Consider the following 18,039-nt stretch of genomic DNA (forward strand, 5'->3'; position numbering starts at 1 on the left):
AGCACAGCCCATAAAGGCAGAAAACTATACTTAGGAACAAGCAGATCATCAAGGCATAGAAAAGTTACGGGGGTTTTTTTCCACCTCCAGCAACACAACCACCAAAGGTTTGCTGCCTTACCTAGTCAAGAGACTGCAAAGAGGGAAACACTAATGATTTGGCTTCTCTTCAGCTCATATAGCTTTTACTACAGGAGGAGCATCTCCTCAGAGAATGAGAGCCCTTCATCATGCCCTGTGCTGGCAGGAGAAGCAGCAAGCCCTGCACTCCAGGTTTATCACTCTGCCCCACTTGGCATCTCCATCCTTCCTTCCACTTCAACCCGCAGAAAGAGGCAGGACACTGTCTCTCTCCTTAAGGAACCAGAGATTTACTCCATCACAGAAAGACTTTCCTTTCCAAGTTTGGGATGTGAAATGTAGAGTGTGAAACCTTGACTTGGGGACACCTATTTTAGCACTTACTAACTAACCCATCTTTTCCCCACTAAAAACTGGTTTTAGAAAACACCTCAGTGATCGGACTAAGGGGGGAAAAAAGCATGACTTCATACTGGTGATCTATTATAGACCTGCTAGCCAGAGAAGTGGTAAGACATATAGAACAAATAGATAAGCTCAGATGCAAATAAAGCTATATGACTTGCTGTGCAACCTGTGACACATCCCTGCATCTCTTTGCTGTGCTAGGCTGCCAGAAACTCAAAGGAAAAATATCACACGCATCCTCCACAACCCCAAAGGTAATTACCCCATCTCCCACACCTTTCAGCTCCTGTCACGGTGTCATTTCTCCCTCAGTGCCCCACTGCCAGGCTGCCTCCCACCTCCTCTGCAGATGCTGGAAGTGGGATCACTCCATGGATTTAAAGCATGGGTCCTGCTCCGCTGCACTTTCAGACCAAAATTGACATTCTGGTTTTCCTGATAAGCATTCAGGGAGACAAGGCTGCAACTAGACAGTCCATTTCTGTTTCTGTCCTCCCTTCACTCATCCGATTTTTTTCCATCATAGATCTCTTACCTTCCAATCATTTCTTCTGAGCATACAACCACACAAAGACAAGCCATGTCTTCAGTCTCAGATGATTTAGAACAAGGTTATTTAACTACTAAATCATCTCCACTTAAGATTTCAGAGAAGATACAAGAACATGAGAGGTCTGTTAAAAAAAGTCATCACACACAACCTACAAAACACAAAATAAAAATCAGTTATTTATCAATTCACATTGATTTTGGAATCAGACATGGCTGACATGCAACTAAGAGGTAGACATGACAATCTCAGTTTCTCCTAGAAGTCAATCATTAATCTTACAATTTCATCAGGTGATTGCAGGGCTGCTACACCATACAAGACAGAATGCAGAAACACAGAATAGTATTGATCTTCATCAACAGGTGAAATGAAATCTTAAAATCCTAAATATAAGCTCTCTTCTATTAGAACAAAGACATAGCTGAAAAGTTTTCTTTTTCTTTCTTGCTTTTTTTCCTAGAAAGACTTGGAACACTTGAATGGAAGAAATGGGCAGCTTAACTCCTGACTTGTCCACTGTGCACTCACTAACCAGCTCCAAGGCTCACATGCACAGATGTCCTGTGCATTTGCATAAATTTCAATACTATTCAGCATTACTTTATACTTACTTTGTACACAAATTTATCAGAGCACCACATGGCAATCAGTCCTGTCCATGTGGGACATTAGTGACTACACACGTGGTGCAAAGGACATACCTGCCATACTGCAGACAGACACAGAAACACAACTCTCAAGCCTAAAGCACACTCAGCTAATTATTTCAGCTCAATACATGTGCTTAAACTAGAAACACAGATTAGGAAGCAACGCTTTCCTAGCTGGGAAATAAAATAGGCTCAGGTACTTTGTTCCTCATACTTTATATCACATATTTTGAGAATTAATTAAAATTGAATAAAATTTACACTATTATTGGTATTCTGGTAGAAATGTTCCACAACAGTATTTCACTTCTGTTTTAGAAGTAATTAAAATAAAAAACACAGTTTAGTCTCACTCTTTGATGAATTAGCACCAAAGGCTGAGTAAACATTTGATCAAGAAATGTCCTAAACCATAAACTAATAAGATGCTTTCATTACTATCACCTTTATAGTATGGCTTGAAGTCTTGTATTTGCCTGGGCAATTGGTCGGCGGTCTATCTAGTTATTTGTATAGAGAAATGTGCATTTTTCAAAACCAATTAGGTTTAGAGAGTAAACCAAGATAAACAGGATTTATTAGATTATATCTAGGTCTAGATTAAATCAAGGTCTAAAAACACTTTGCTTCAATTAGACATGCCTGATAACATTATTCTTCTCTTGTGAAAAACATTTCATGGCTACAACAAGAAGAGTAGTAGATTTTAATAAACTTCAGGTACACCCAATGGAAGCCACAGTGTGATCCGTTTATATTCTGAAACAAGAATTAATAAAAAGCTGAGTTTATTGTTAAATAGTACAAATGTATTGAAAAGTTTATGCCTACACTAACATGTAAGGTACTAAAGACAACACAGTACTGATTAAATACAATTCAGTAGAGCTTTTGTATTATCTAATAATTTTCTTTCCATTACATGTTATTAGAAATTAAAACATGTGCAGGAAGGGAAGGGGGACAAAATATTAAAAAATTAACATGTAATGTTAATAATACTTATTAGTTCAGTGCTGCTAGTACAACATTCAATAATTGCCCAATTTTCCATTACTTTAAAAAATTTTACTCATGCTAAATTGTGCTATGTTTTGAACTGATATGTCAACATACGCTAAGCAAAACAAAATGAACAAAAAAAAAAGTAAACCACAGCAATTTAAACTGAAAAAAAAAACCCACAAAAAAAACAAAAAACCCAACAAAAAACAACCACCACACAACCAAAAAAACTGCTACGTCTTCTCTCCTATAGATGGCTGTTGCCTAATAACAACTTTTGTTTCAGATCTTCAAAGTCAAGCAGAGCTTTTCTGGGACAGCATGCCCTAATTAAATTCATTTGCAGTGGCCCATTTTTAAAGATTCAAATTAAACAATTTTTTTGGTAGTTGAATGACAGTTTCTAAATTCATTTATTATGCAAGAATAATTCTCCATGGACAGTAACTGAAATTTCTGTAAAACTGTATTGACAAACACTGAAATATAACTTATACTTCTTAATTGCAGCTATATATGAGGTCTGCAAAACCTTTCTGCCTCTGAGTGACAACAGAGTGGCAATGCCTCAGTTTCATAGGACAGGATCCTTCCTTGAAAGGTTTCCCTAGCTGAATTCCAGCCATGGTCAGGAGTGAGCAAAGTACTCTTTTTCCAGACTACAATATACTACAACACTTCCTTACTTTTTTCTCTTTGTGACCTTCAAGGAAACCATACTATGGTTTACTGGCTGACAGTGATAGAGAAGAGTTTAGTAAAATCCTTTTTGGAAGCCTTTGAAAGAATTTAGCCTGGATGAGGTATGTATTAAAATTAATTAAAAAAAGTTAACAAAAAAAACAACAACCAAATCTAAGTCCCATCTGGAAAGAGTTAAAATATTGAAAACAGGCTGCAGCATTAATTTCTGAAGTAACAGCGGTGTTCTTGCTGGTGATGTGCATTTAACAGTTGTGAGTCTACAAATGATAGGTTCAATATCCCGGTCACAACCTGGGAATTCAAAATTTATGAGGAGCCATTTTGCTGAGTATTTAAGTACTACAATTTTTTTTTTCGCTTGTATTTAGGTTTTATCAAAAATACTTCAGTTACAACATTCTTTCAGCTTTTTGGCAATCATGGGAAACCTTAAGACTCAACAATACTAACTATGAAAATTCCTGTAAGATTTCATACCAATTCAGAGTTTTACACCTTTGATTAAAGCAAAAAAAAAGGGGAGAAATTGAATATGTTAAAAGATTTAACAATAAAATCTAAACTAAGCTAAAACTGAAAGGCTTTCAGTCATTAAAAAGGCATAATTTTACATTGTTAATTACTTAGGAGACAACCTGAGAGTCAAGGCAAGCAGAATTTGGGTCTAAACACAGAGTATTATAGCCTTAAAAGTGATACCAGTAAGATGGCAAAATGAATTTTATACTCCAATTCATATTTCAGCAAGAAACACACACAGCTTAAGTGGTTTGTGGTGTATGAATGATTTATAGTGCATGAAACAGTGCTGGAGATTATAAAAACAACTGTGAAAATGAGACTAAAAATAAAACCTTTGAATGACAAGGATGGTACTCTCTCTTGCATATTGTCAGTCAAAAAGAAATAATATCCACAACTACCTGTGATTTCTGATACAACTTTCAACTTAACTTCTTTTATGATCAAATTGGAATACTTACCTTTAAACACTCTGTGGTAGCAAAGACCTCAAATCAAGCCCACATTTCCTGGCACTCGTTTTTTATAACAGCCTGCTCTCAGATTCTTACATACCTTCATTTTCACGTTCCTTCCTGACAAACTGATAGAATTTATTTTTGTAACTTGCGGGACTATATGGAAGACAATTCAACGAACAATCAAGTGTTAACAGGGCTCTCTGAGACTTTCAAAGGTGTTTCGCAAACATGTAAGGGTTTTTATCTGTTTTGTTGCCATTTGTTAAGGGGAAGAAGCCTCACACATTCTGACAGTTGATCAACAAAACACGCTTTTGAGGGCTCTGCCTCAATACCAGTTTGTCACTTATACCTAGCAGAGAAAGGGCTTTTCTTTTCAAAGGACAAAGCCCGAATCCCCTTGAGTGTTTCCACCAGGGATCCAGAGTCATCTCAACAGAAATACCCTGAAAGCCACCTTGTGCAAGAGACCTCACTTCTGGAGCAGCTGCCTCCCACATGGCGCCCATCAGTGGTACCACACGGGCAGCCAGGACCACATCCCCCAGCCCGCACCACCGCCAACACCTCCTCTGGCCAGCCCCTCCCAGGGTCTGCTCTGGAACGACTTACCGTAAGACACACAGTGCAACGTCTTGGACTTTGCAAGTTTGGGGTGAAAAATGTTGATAGGTACTGCTGCGTGAACAGCTCGCTCAGTTCTCATGATTTTGTGAGAAAATTCATTTTCCCAAATGTGTTAGTAATATAATGAAAATTTCCACAGGATTTTGACTAGAACATATAGAAGCTATAACACATCACAGATCACCCTTTTTAAAATAAAAAGTACATTTTAAAGAAATCCACCTCATCTACGATGAGCTAATCAAGAAAACATTTGTATTGCTGTGACATTTCTTCGCAATCAAAATCATTTCTGTAGTCGTGTTGATCTCAGGGCCAGGAGCTGTCTGCTCTGATCAACTCAAAGGGAATCTGCAGAGCAGATCCTAAAACACTTCAATGTTATGCTCTTTCTTTCCACATTGCACTTTTTACCAGAACCCAATTTACTAACACGGTTAGACTTCAGAAAAAAAATAAATAAATCATAGCTCAATTTACATTGAATAAAATAACCAAAAATCTATTTGAATCAAGTTTCACTAGACAAACACAAAAAAAACCAAACAAACAAAAAAAAAAAACCCCACACCCAAAACACAAACCAGGAATTCCAGGAATTGTTAAGGCTATGGCTGATGGCTGAAACTATCCTGGCTAGTCTGGTCATGGAAGCAGCTTTCAGAAATTCGCATGGTCTGTTCATGCTCTTGTAGTTACGTGAGAAGGATTACCTAAGTCACCAAGCGATGAGTTCAGACTTAAAAACTTTGTACCTTTTGATGTTTTTTTCAACACAAAAGGCAGAAGTGTTCAAAATCTATTTCTCCTGTATATTAAGGAAGCAGAATGATGTATCACTGTTTCACAGTGATAATTACGGTTTATTTATTAAAAAAAGAGGTTATTAAATAACAACTACTGGAAGGAATATTTTAAAGTCTTCAGAAGCAGAAAGCATGTATCCCAAAGTATTAAAATATGCTGACATTGGTCCCTGGGCCTCCAATGTTGCCATAACAACGGTATGGTCCAAGAGATTACAAAGTTACACAATGCAAAAAGAGAAAGCTAATGGTACTTTTAAAACAAAACCAACCAACCAACAAGGATAGCAGACAGATTTATACTTAGTGTGACACTGATTCTGCAAGTATCACAGAAAGGTCAACAATGTAAAAAAAACAATATCCCTAATGCAAATAACTGTGGGTTTGACTGTGATTAAACAATCTCATTAGAGTAATGAAAAAAAGTGTTAACAAATGTATTTGGGTTTTTTTGAAGAAAACAAATCATGTATAACACATACTAAAATAGATTAAGAACTGATTAAATGATAAGTGAAACAACTTCAGACATGGAATTGGTAAACAACACTGCTGGACTGTTTTTTTCGTGGAGGCAATGATTTTCTTTAGTTTTAACAGGAAGCAACAGACCCTTTTGGTCTTGGCCTCTTCTCAACCTTCCAGAGTCCAAAAGTAAACAGAAAGTAATTGCTACTAGTAATTTATAATATTTATGAATGATGAAGAAGTGGCTTAGTTGTAAATAGTGACAGGGATTGATCAAGTGCCAGCCTAAAGTGCTCTGCCTAAGCTGTGTGGCATCAGTTTTATCATGGATTTGAAAAGGCAAAAAACAATCCCAAGCCTTACAGATCCATTCTCTCCTAGTCTTCCTCCTATCAAACACCAATAACTGTTTACTAATGCTAATGTTTTCGTGTGAACATCTGTTCAAACAAAATAGATATTAGTTATTAAATTTGCATTGAGTACTAAATATGAGAGGAAAATTCCTCAAAAGGAGACAAGTTCAAACCCACATATCTACCCTGTAGAACTAATGCACAATCTCTTTGTTATGAATATGAAATCGTGTTCTTCCCCCAGATACACAAAGAACCAATTCACAAACAACTAAAGAGATTCCAGGGGAAAACTAAGCACCGCTTGGCTGTCAGCGCTTAGTGTGTTTTGAAAGCACAAAGAAAAGAAGTGCCTCTAGAGCGTCCAAGAATGCAGACTTTATCTCATGCCAAATCTAGTCAAAAGCATTAGATACAGTGGATCTAGATCTCATAAACATTCAATTTTTTTATCCCTACGTTTGCATAACCACCACTAAGTATTAAGACTGACCGTATCATTAAAGGCGACTTCAAGGGCTCAGCAGAAGTCTGTATCTCTAGCAAGGTCAATCAGTTCATCCCAGCACATTAAATCCATCTACTCTGTATTTTCCCACTTTGTGGGAAAGGCTTTCCAAACACTAAGAGTTCACTTGCTCCTTACTCCCCATTGAAAGTCATAATCTCATGCAACATCAAAACTACCTGCAGCAGAGGCAGAAGTGTCAGAGACCTGAGATTTCAGGATTTAAAGCCCTGACCAGAGCAGCCTGGTTCCTAAAAGATCCTGTCTTCCTAATAGTGCATACAGCATACATAATAACGGGGTGAAATTTTAACGGAGAGATTAAAATAGTTTGAAAACAGTTTGTTCCACTTACTCTTTTTCTTAGCAGCACAGCATGACAGTGTGCAGCTAATGCTCTGTGACAGGTTGTGCCCAGCAGAAATCCCTCCCAGGAAGAGAGGCCTGATGGCCTATTTCTCCTTATGACAAATTTTAAGCAAATTAAACTGATAACCATATCTTGAAAAACAATCCTAAGGACAGCATTGCTGATAGGACCCCCAGAGGGACACAGTCCATGCTAGCAGACCAACATGACAAGGCACAGGCGGTGTGGTACTGCAGAGGGACGTGATGTGGATTGCAGGCACCAGGGACCAGGCGATGCGGGAGTCAGCCACCGCTCCCGAGGGATACAGGATGTCAATTAAACGGCAGCGAGATCTCTGCCAGCCAGAGGTGTGTAGGCAGCCCCGAAGGGTCCTGGCTCCCCACCTCAGGCAGCTGCAGGGAGGCCAGACCACACGTCATGTCACTGCTTTTCACCTCTGGGTGCTCAACGAGCGGACTTATCTTGTGAGTTTCAAGCTGTGAGTGACAGCTGGTATGAAAGCTGTCAGAGGTGTGTCTGCACTGCTCAGGTGACCCCAAGCTTTAACAGAGCTGCCGGTCTGGTCACCACTGGACCTCTTGAAACCACAGCAAGGGTCCCTGTCCCAGCTCCCAGTTCTGCCCTGCAGCAACAGGGGAATGATGCTGGAGCAGATCAGGGCTTTCTGAAACCTGTCTCTTGAGTAATGTGCTCCCACCAGAAACTTCCAGTCGTGCTGCAAGCAACAAGGCAAAAAAAATGCTAAAATCAAGAGGTTACGATGAAGAGCAACCAAGAAAGTAAAGCATTTTTCACAGTAAGGGGCTGAAGAGGGACCAGTGGCACAATGTTGGCCTCAGTGAGATGCCAGGCATGGACCAATTTGGCAAACTTGACACAGAATACTTAACTTGAAGTCAGCTAATCATAGGAGATAAGAAAATGTTAGAACAGAATTAAAGTTCAGCAGTTTTTAATCCTATTTTTATTAAAGCCAGAGTAAACCTGTAGCAAGACCAGTCTACTAGCTGAAAGTAGTTCAGGTCTCATCTAGAGTTTAAGTGCTCAGCGCGTTCTGTACAACTTCTGGTTGGTTTAAAGTTAAGGCAGATGTTAATCTCATCCACTAAGCACCACAAGGAACCTTTAAGGATATGACACATCGTATCTTCAAATAATGTGTCCATTTTTATAAGTCCAGAAGAAGCAGGAGTACACAGGAAAGCAAGCCTGTTTCAGTGGACATAGTGTATAATGCAGGAAAACAACCACCTCTTGCAGAAAAACACCCATCCATACAATAAAACTATGCCTGTTTTCTTTTTTGTCTTGGAAATTAAAATGCTAGATTTTCTTCTTACAAGCTCCAGTTCAATGCAATTCAATAAATACTAAATTATTAATCATGGCTTTATTTTTTAATTAACTCAGATGATAAATACTCAAAGACTCTTTCATGTCTCCATCTTAATTATTTTGATTATTTCTAACCCCAACAAGCATAAAGTATTCTCAGATAAGTCAGATTCCAGGACAAGCAGAGCAACAAAAGCTCATATGAATTTCTCTACTTTTCCCAGCAATTTTGCACTCAGAAGGGAGCTATAGAGAAAATGGCATCATGAGGAATACAGGCAACGTTTCTAGCTTAGTCTTGGCTCCTTCTGAGGCCACTGGTATGAAATGGCACTAACCTCAGCCCCCTCAGGCTTTTGAATTTGCCTACAAGAGTTTTTCATCCTGTGCTGCCCAGACAGAAGCCAATTAACTGACAGCAAACCAAGAAGCTCAAGTCTTCATAGCTGACAGGCGAGATTAAATCAAATAAAGGTACCATCTACATGTATTCCCACTGTTATTAAAAATCTTCAGACTAATTCCTGCCATCGCTGTTTGAACTGGAATTCAGATAAAAGCACTCACATCCAGTAAATGGAACCATTTCAGGAAATATGCAAACATTTGGTTCTTCTCCTAACAAGAAACAACTTTTCTCAGTTTGAAAACAAAGCACAATTACTTAATGAGCCTAAGCAATGCTTTCCAGTTCATTCTTTTTAAAATGAAATGCAGATGTACCCTAGTTCAACATTAATTATAATCAATATCACACAGTAGGTCACAGCAAATAAATACTGGGCATTTAAGAAGCATCTAAAAAAAAAACAAATGAGCAAACTCAAAAAGCAAAACAACAAACACAGAATAATAAAAAACCCAAACCAAAAAAAAAAAAAGAACCAAACAAGAGAAACCCACTTAAACCCTATTTCTCATCTTCAACAGCTTCCTACTGGAAGCACTGCAGTGCAGGGCTGACTGGGTGACATTGACTCAATCTCACATAAGTCTGTTCACATCCAATTACATTATAAAATAAAAGTGCTATCCAGATTTCCAACACATTTTTAAAAACTCTTCTAGCTTACTTAAATGGGGATGTCATTGTTTTCCTTCAGATTTATTTATTGTTAACATAGCCTCTCAGCTGGAAAAAAATGGTTTGATCCTTTCCAGTTTGTTTGGAGAATCTGATATTCCTTAAAAGTGTTGTTCAGATGCAGCTGAACTCTTTACTGAAGTTTACACAGCAAACAGAGGCTATTTGTTGCACTCAACTGTGAGGAAAACAACAAACAAGAATATCCTTACCCACCACAGACTAAGAGCCATAAATTCATAACGTGGAACAACATCCAAACATACAACTACCAAGGAGTAACCACACAAAATGCCAAAACAGCCCTCTGAAATTCTGAGAGACTCACGTATGACGTAAAGCAGTATTAGTACTGCACACAGACAATAAGCCATCTCTCTCAAACTAAGTACTTAAAATCATAAAACTTCATAGCCCATGAACAATTTTGACCTGGGTCTAATCCTCACCTTCACTGCAAGCCTACGGACAGCACGCTGCACCCAGAAAAATCCCTGCTGCTTTGCTATATAAAAACAGAGTACACAGGACCTTTTACACACAGGGTACACACTTCCCTTTACCCCCAGGCGAGGATTCACAAAGGGTGTGTAGAGCATCCCACAGGACATACCCACACCTTCACCGAACCCACATGCTTACGAATGCGTTTCAATGGCAGTGTTTGCACCCGTGATGAATGCACACATACACATCCTGCTTCTCCATATGCAACTGTTGTACCACAGGGAGCTGCTTCAAGAAGGTATGAACATAATTGGTATTTCCTTCAATAAATCTTCTCAAGATATAATAGCAATTGCAGAGAGAGGAACGAGAGTTGGGTGCAATGGAGAAGGCATGAATTTTACCAAGTTATGCAAACTGGGTTTCAATTACATTTTCCAGTTGTGGAACTTCTCTAACAGACAAGTATTTCCAAAAACTTAAAAAATTGCAGTGAAACTGTTCATAAACAATTGTTCTACCCCACTGAAGCAGAGGTTAAAACCACAGAGCCAGAGCCTTACAAAGTTTAAACATTATAAAATTAAACGTACTCCAGGGCCCTCCAAAAAACCCCGTCTCCAGGTGAAGTTGCATTGCAGGTTTTGTTCAGGTGGATATGGGACTAATAAAAACTAGTTTTGATGCCTGCCACAAGTTTTAAGGATCTCAGTAAAAATCTCAGATTCGGTGACTCCAGAATGAACTCTCATATATCAAATATATAAACTATCTGTATATAGATTTATATATACACTTTTACTCATAAGTCAAGAAAAGGTAACCATTCAAAAAGTGATAGTGAATAGTGATAGTGACCTGCTAATAATTCAGAATGGTCAAAGCTGCAAAAGGATCTCACAACCACAAGTGTGGAAGCTGAATTACAGATGAAAATCACTGCCTATAAATGTAAACTAATGCGTTAAAAATACACACACACACCCCCAAACACATATAAACAGAGATGGGCTCTACACCAGCTTATACAAATGACATTTTAGGGTCATCAAGGATGCTGTCTGAAAATGTCATCTTGACATCTAGCAGCAGATAAAAATCTATTAGTTTTGGCAACAGAACACAGTGGGAGGAGGCTTAATGGGAAAGATTTAGATAGAAAACCAAGAACCATTATATTGTGACTTCATAAAAACACATAGCTCCCTGGTAACTCAAATTCTGGTTGCTGTTTACTCCATCACAAGAAGAACTTGAAAGGACATAGGGCATAGCAACATGGCTGCTCAGAGATTATACAGTGACTTTTATAACAAATTTTTCATCATGGAAGAGAGATGCATACAGGCTGGCTAGAACAGAGGTCCCTAAAATCAAAGGGTATGAAAGAGAAACTGAGGCTCACAAACTAGAGGTCATTTAATAAAATGATTGACAATTTTCAAATGAAAGGAAGAGTTATTTTACAGATGCTTTACAGTTTTGTGGAATTCGTTGTCACAACATACTCTGAAGGTCAAATGCTACAAAGGAGGATTATAGAAGGTAGGAAAGCATAAATCATTAAACATGATGATCACGTAGAGATCTGGGCTTGGAATACATCAAACTGCTGACTAGCAGAAGCCAATAGTGTCTTCCAAGCAAAAGATCGCTTTATGCTACCTTCGTTTCTTACACTCTTAAGTATCAATTATTTGCTAGTGTTGAAAATTTTCAACTTCACTGTGATGCTGTAGAGGTACTCTTGTAATTTCCTTTCTCTTCTCAAACATTTCTAATGGAAAAAAATATTTAGATTTTATGTTCTAGTAACTTTAGCATAGTATGTACAGTGTATTATTTACATTAATGTCTATATATATAGTTACTGCCAATAATATAACCAACAAACAGCAGTAAACAGCAAACATTAAAATCTCCTTTCTTTTGACAAAAAAAAGTTATCATTTTTTCAAGGTATCAAGAACTGAAGGAATTTTCTTTGTAATGTATCAAGAACTGAAAGTGCGTGGGGGGGAAGCATGTCCAGTAAACTATTTAGAAGTTACTAAAATAGTCATTGAACTTGTCAAGGTTAAAAAAAACAAAACTCTCCCCATGTTATGACTGCTGCTTTTTTTTTTTTTTTTCCCCATATTTTAATGTACGCAGTATACTGAATTCAGCAATGCATTTAACTGCATTTGTACATAAATTGAGGACTTAGTTAAGAGGAAGATGACACTACTCAAGGTTTTGCTTCCATTGACTCAGAATGGCATTTCTGATGAATAAGAAATTGCAAACAGGAAAATAAAACCATAATGGGCCATGCAGATTTCTACAGCAGGTACAGGGAATATATATCTAGGGTTAAACCTAAGTCATGCCACAAGAAAATGCAAAAGGTTTGTACACATCAATGAAATCCTGAAGTCTCCAAATGTTAGCACGTGAATCCTTGCAGAAGCCTCAGCACTATCCAAAGTTCACAGCTGAGCTCCTTTTAAAGTGATGAACATTTTTATTTTCTAAATGGCTTTAAGGAGGAAATTTTTTTAATTGTAATATAGATATCAAACAAAAAAATTACCTTAAATCATTACCCACATGACTATTTATTAGGAACTGGTCACACTGTACATGTTTGAGTACTTTAAACTGCAGCCTAGTCCCTTCTACTATTTACATCCTTCAGCGTCCAAGCTTGTGTCCCTGCCCAGTCTTAAATACCAAAAGCATTTAAGCTTATATACTTAGTTAAGAGAACTAATGGCAGCAGGCAAGTAGAAGAATGTGTTTCACATATTGAAGACTGTCAACTTATTCTCCTATTGTAGCCTTGCCATGCATTATTTTCTACTGGGGAACCATTCTTCAGAAATACTACATAGGTAACTAATGACTGTCAGCTTAAAAATTGTTAACTTATTTACTAACAGATGTCTTTTTAGATTATTAATTTCTTTTGGAAGCCTATAAAGGCTTGTAACAAGACTAGTTAAATAAATGTTTTAGCTGTGACCTCAGGCAGAATTTGTTCTAAACAGCATCCTTTGGCTGATGAAGCCTGAAATCAGAACCTCAGTTCTTGGTACTGTAACCCTCTTTTGGAGTACACGAAGGAATTTTCTACTCATTAGCATACTTTTCCATTTATATTTCTGAGAGAAAAAAAATTCCTTTGTTCATAAGAAACAAGCAAATAGAAGTGACAGAAGTTAATTGATAAAATGCTTCACAAGACTATTTTACCCAGTCATTTTTCCTATACCACATGCACTGAATGGCAAATGCCTGCCAGGCTTAAGCTGTGGTTCAGTCCATATAATGACATTACGTTACGAAACTGCTTATAGGGCTAACCACAAGATTATACAGAACAAACTTGAGACAAAAAAAAATCACAGAAGTTAACAAAAAGATTCTAATTACTTCAGTTGAATAGCTTGATTTTACTTCTACATGACTACAGTAAGTGTTGTTAGTCTTCATTGTACTTTTTATTTAGAAGTAGGACAAAAAGTAATAGAAAAAGGCCTCTTTTATCAGTAGCACTTCTATGACAAGTTATGCTTTAAGCATAAACAAGGAGCTGTGGCACTCAGACGGGAGGCATGTAATGTTACTTCTTCCCATGAGTAAACCTTCTCCTCTGATACAACAAATTCATAGTAGAAAGTTGATTTTAGCAGAACTGTGTAAAACACTTCCTCTTTCCCCCAGATAAGTTTGCTTCTAATGATTCTGCCAGTTGACCAAGCAGCTAGGTCACCAAAATTGCTGCCATCATCACAAAGAGCTAAGATGCTATCTTCATGTCTTAACAAGCTTCTTTCTGAAATCAGGAGAAAAAAAAAAAAGATAATCCCAAGTTTTGCTAAAAACTTTCACTGGGCAGGGAAAACTGTACCTGAAAAAAAAACCACTAAACTTCTGTAACACAAAACTACATTTGTTATAAGCCAAAAATCACAGTTACTCGGAAAATGTTTTCCTCGTAGAAAGCACTGCAATTTAACGCATTAGAAATGGTCTAATGGGTCCAAGAGGACCCCATCTAATGAAACTCTTTGCATTCTCTTTGCTATCAGTTGATTAGATCAAGCCATCACTTTCTGTGTCCTGGGTGACTTCTACACCCACTTTCCTCCTTTTTAAAATGGACCTTGTACACACTCACAGGAAACTTGTTAAGCCTGACTAGATCAGCACGTGAAACACTGAATTACAACAAAATACTAGCATCAGTCAGTGCCAAAATCCCAAGAATCACTTCCCTTTTTGATCATAAGAGGCTCTCACACACAGGAAAAACAGAGGACAGGCCATCCCTTTATGCAGAGAACTTAGCAAAAGAAGAGCTGTTGTGAAAGGGCTGGAGAAGTTCAGAGAGGACAAAAACCTAGATCAGCTAAACAAAAACTTCAGTAACTCAGGGCAAATAGCACTTCTCTCACAAACTTTTTTTGTGTTCTGGCAACCACCTTTCCACTTCGGAAAAGTAGAGTCATGGCAGTAGTTAAAACAGCAACACAGCAAGCCACACTACTCACAGGCACCCCCAATGCCACACTTTTACTAATGCTATTCACGGCTTTTTTCCCTAAAAAAGAATAGACTGAAATTTCTGTAAAGTTTTCAGACTCCAAGTCAGACAATTTGAGTATCCTGTGATGAATAATTAATACCCCAAGAGGCAGAAGATCTCGATTGTAAACTTTTTTCTGAGAAACTGTAGCATACTAACAAGGCTGGAGTCAGAGGTCAATCAAAACACTCCTGGGGAGACTAGTGATGCCAATGCAAGCAGCTGCACTTTGCAACACAGTATCAGTGCTATAACAATCTTCTCGTTTTTTAAAAGCACAATAGTTTTACTTTGAAAGTGCTCAATTCCATTGCTGAAAAGCAACAAAGTGTTAAAAATTATAAGGCACATATTCAGACATATAATATCATCTTTCAGACATGTGCCTGACAATGCAATTTGAGCCTCTGCTCTCATACAGGTAACATTATAACTAACTTCACTTAGTGGCTAAGACTCATTGATGAAGAAATAAAACAGTTTCTAACTCAGGTGCACATTGAATATATGAGTTGTTAGAATAGGATTAGATCAGCGTTCAAACTCCATGCACAGAAAAAAAGTTTACTAAGCTTGGTTTTTCCTTCAGCCTAGTTTCTGAAGTCCCAGTTCAAAAATGTAGGTCAAGTTTCATCCAGTCCAAACTTTCTCAAAGTCAGCTTGCACAGTGCAAGCCTGACCCATTTTGCATGGGCCATTCAAAACTAAATAATTAAATTAATCAGATGGCTGCATCATTTTTCATCATACATTTTTTCTGCATTAAAGGTCTTACTTATGAAAAATATTAGCGTTTGAATTCCATACTCTGAAGAGCAGACTGTTGTAAAGAACTCGCATCTTGAGGCTGATTAGTTAGCTCAAGGTGGATTAGTTCTTTCTGCGTTTTATTTAATAATACCTAAGTAGACAAGTGGTAATATAATGGTTGAGCACAACAGAATATTTTTTTTCTGACCACAATGCATTAGTTCCATTGAAGAAAAAATATAAAAAATCTGAAAAAATAATGTTACTACTATAATATTATTACTGTACTGCTTCCTTCTTTTGGGAAGCTGAAGAAAGGCAACTCCAAATCTAGTAGCTTCTTTTATGAGCATTTGAAATAGAGGAATGGGAAGCATTGTGGACAAACTTCTTCTAATTAATAAAACTGACCTAAATACTACCCTATGCGTGTATGTCAATTGGAAAATATTCTTGCAAATTTCACCTAAATTTTTTTCAGTAAGAAAAATATTTCTACACTAGAAGTCACATTTTCTGAGGCACTTTTAAAAATAGATTCATTCTGATTATTAAATGATTTTATTCTGAAAAGCATGAAAAGCAGTTATCAGATTTTTTTTTTTTTTTTTTTTTTTTTTGGCTGAACCTGCCTTAAAGCCATAGCAACTGTATTACTTTCTGTGCAGCAAAAGTTGGCATATATTAGTCCTCTTTCTAAAAATTCCTGGTAATACATTTCGAAGTGTTATTTCAGGCACAAATAGAGTGAATTTCTTAATATACATACCACAGATTTTCTCTGAGGATAACTATTATGAGAAATTCAGGATAAGCCCACTAAGAAGAGCTGCTCAGGTAAAAGGACTTTCATAGCCTGAGAATTACTATCTACAGTCTTGGCACTTGGATTTCTCAGAATACAAACTAATGCTCTATCTGTGATGTAGCTAATTATTAATAGTTAAATATCTTTAAATGAAGCATTTTTGAAGATCTCTTCCAACATCAATAGCTTGCATGTATTCAAGGCTTTCATTTTCAAGGAAAATGCTAAAGGTCCCTGAATCTGATACACATGTGTATGTATATATAAACATCCATTTGTATTCAAATACATCATTAAGATTATAAACATGTGTCCATTAAATACAAATGCATGATTATCAGATTAACTAGAGTTTTTGAGACTTTCATATATAAGGCTGGATGACAGGCCAAAGTATAATCACAGGCATCAATGGAATTCACCAGTCAATAGTGGAGAACATCATCCAGTGCCCTCTGCAGAAAAAGTTTTATCAGAAGACAACTTTTGTGCAGAAGATAAACAGAATAACCTTCATTTATTTTGATAGGTTCTGAAAATATGAAAAGTAAGCAAGATATCTTTTACAGAGGAATCTTGGATAAAATACTGTTTGTGCTATTAAACTTTATACAGAATAGACATTTCAGTCAAGTCAGATTTTCAGACTTATTTCTGTTGAAAACTCTCAGCCAAGATCTTCAAAACTTCCAGCAGGTTATTTTTAAATTATGTAACCAGGCCAGAGACTTTAATCAGGCAAAACAAAACAAAACAGAAGTCTATTTGAAAAATAAAACGTTCTGTCCAAACATTTCTTATTTAGCAAGCAGCACTAGTTCACCTTCAGCGAAATTGATTACGCTTGCTATGCAATATTTGAAGGGTACATTGTATTGTAATGTACCTCTTCCACTTCTCTATACATGTACTTCTCCAACTGCGCAGATTGAATTTGACTTAAACATCTAAGAAAGGGAGTAAAGACAGAAAACAATTTACCATTTAAAAAAAATATGTATTTCTAAACATAGATTAACCTTTTCCTCAACACCAGCTCATGACTTCAAGCAGGGAGGACAAAATCCTACCACCACTGAAGCAAAAGGAACTTTAACACTGTCTACAAGAAGGTTGGATATCTTCTGTCAAAATAAAGATGTAACAAATTTAACTTACTACTCATTTAAATTACTAATCTTTTATCAGGTTGTGCTTGCTTTTCTTTTTTTTTTTTTTTTTTTTTTTGGCACTAAAGTAAAAGATTATTTTTCCATAATTACTATAAAGGCCTTCCACAACCTAACATTTGCAGTATCTTCTGTATTGCATCCTATTTCCAAGTGTAATGACCCTCAAAATCCAAGATTGATTTTGGCTTTACTCTGATCGATACTAATCTCCAAGATACATTAGACTTTGCATTGACTTAAACAAAAAGGTCATTATATGTACATTAGTCAATCTCCAAAAAATTTATTAAAGTTTATTAAAGTGATTTCTGAGACCACAAAAAGTGTATTGCTACAAGCATTTC

General features: G+C 37.0%; 1 protein-coding gene across 1 annotated transcript in view; it reads right to left on the minus strand.

Moving 5' to 3' along the window:
• The window catches only part of THSD7A (thrombospondin type 1 domain containing 7A), a 282,093-nt gene extending 264,633 nt beyond the window's left edge, over nucleotides 1-17,460 (minus strand). Inside the window, exon 1 of the mRNA XM_080383081.1 lies at nucleotides 1,025-17,460. The gene's annotated coding sequence lies outside the window, so the exon portion shown is untranslated. The remainder of the gene's footprint in view (nucleotides 1-1,024) is intronic.
• Nucleotides 17,461-18,039: the final 579 nt, after the last annotated feature.

Source organism: Falco punctatus (genome assembly GCF_963210335.1).
Source record: "Falco punctatus genome assembly, chromosome: 4".
NCBI lineage: Eukaryota > Metazoa > Chordata > Aves > Falconiformes > Falconidae > Falco > Falco punctatus.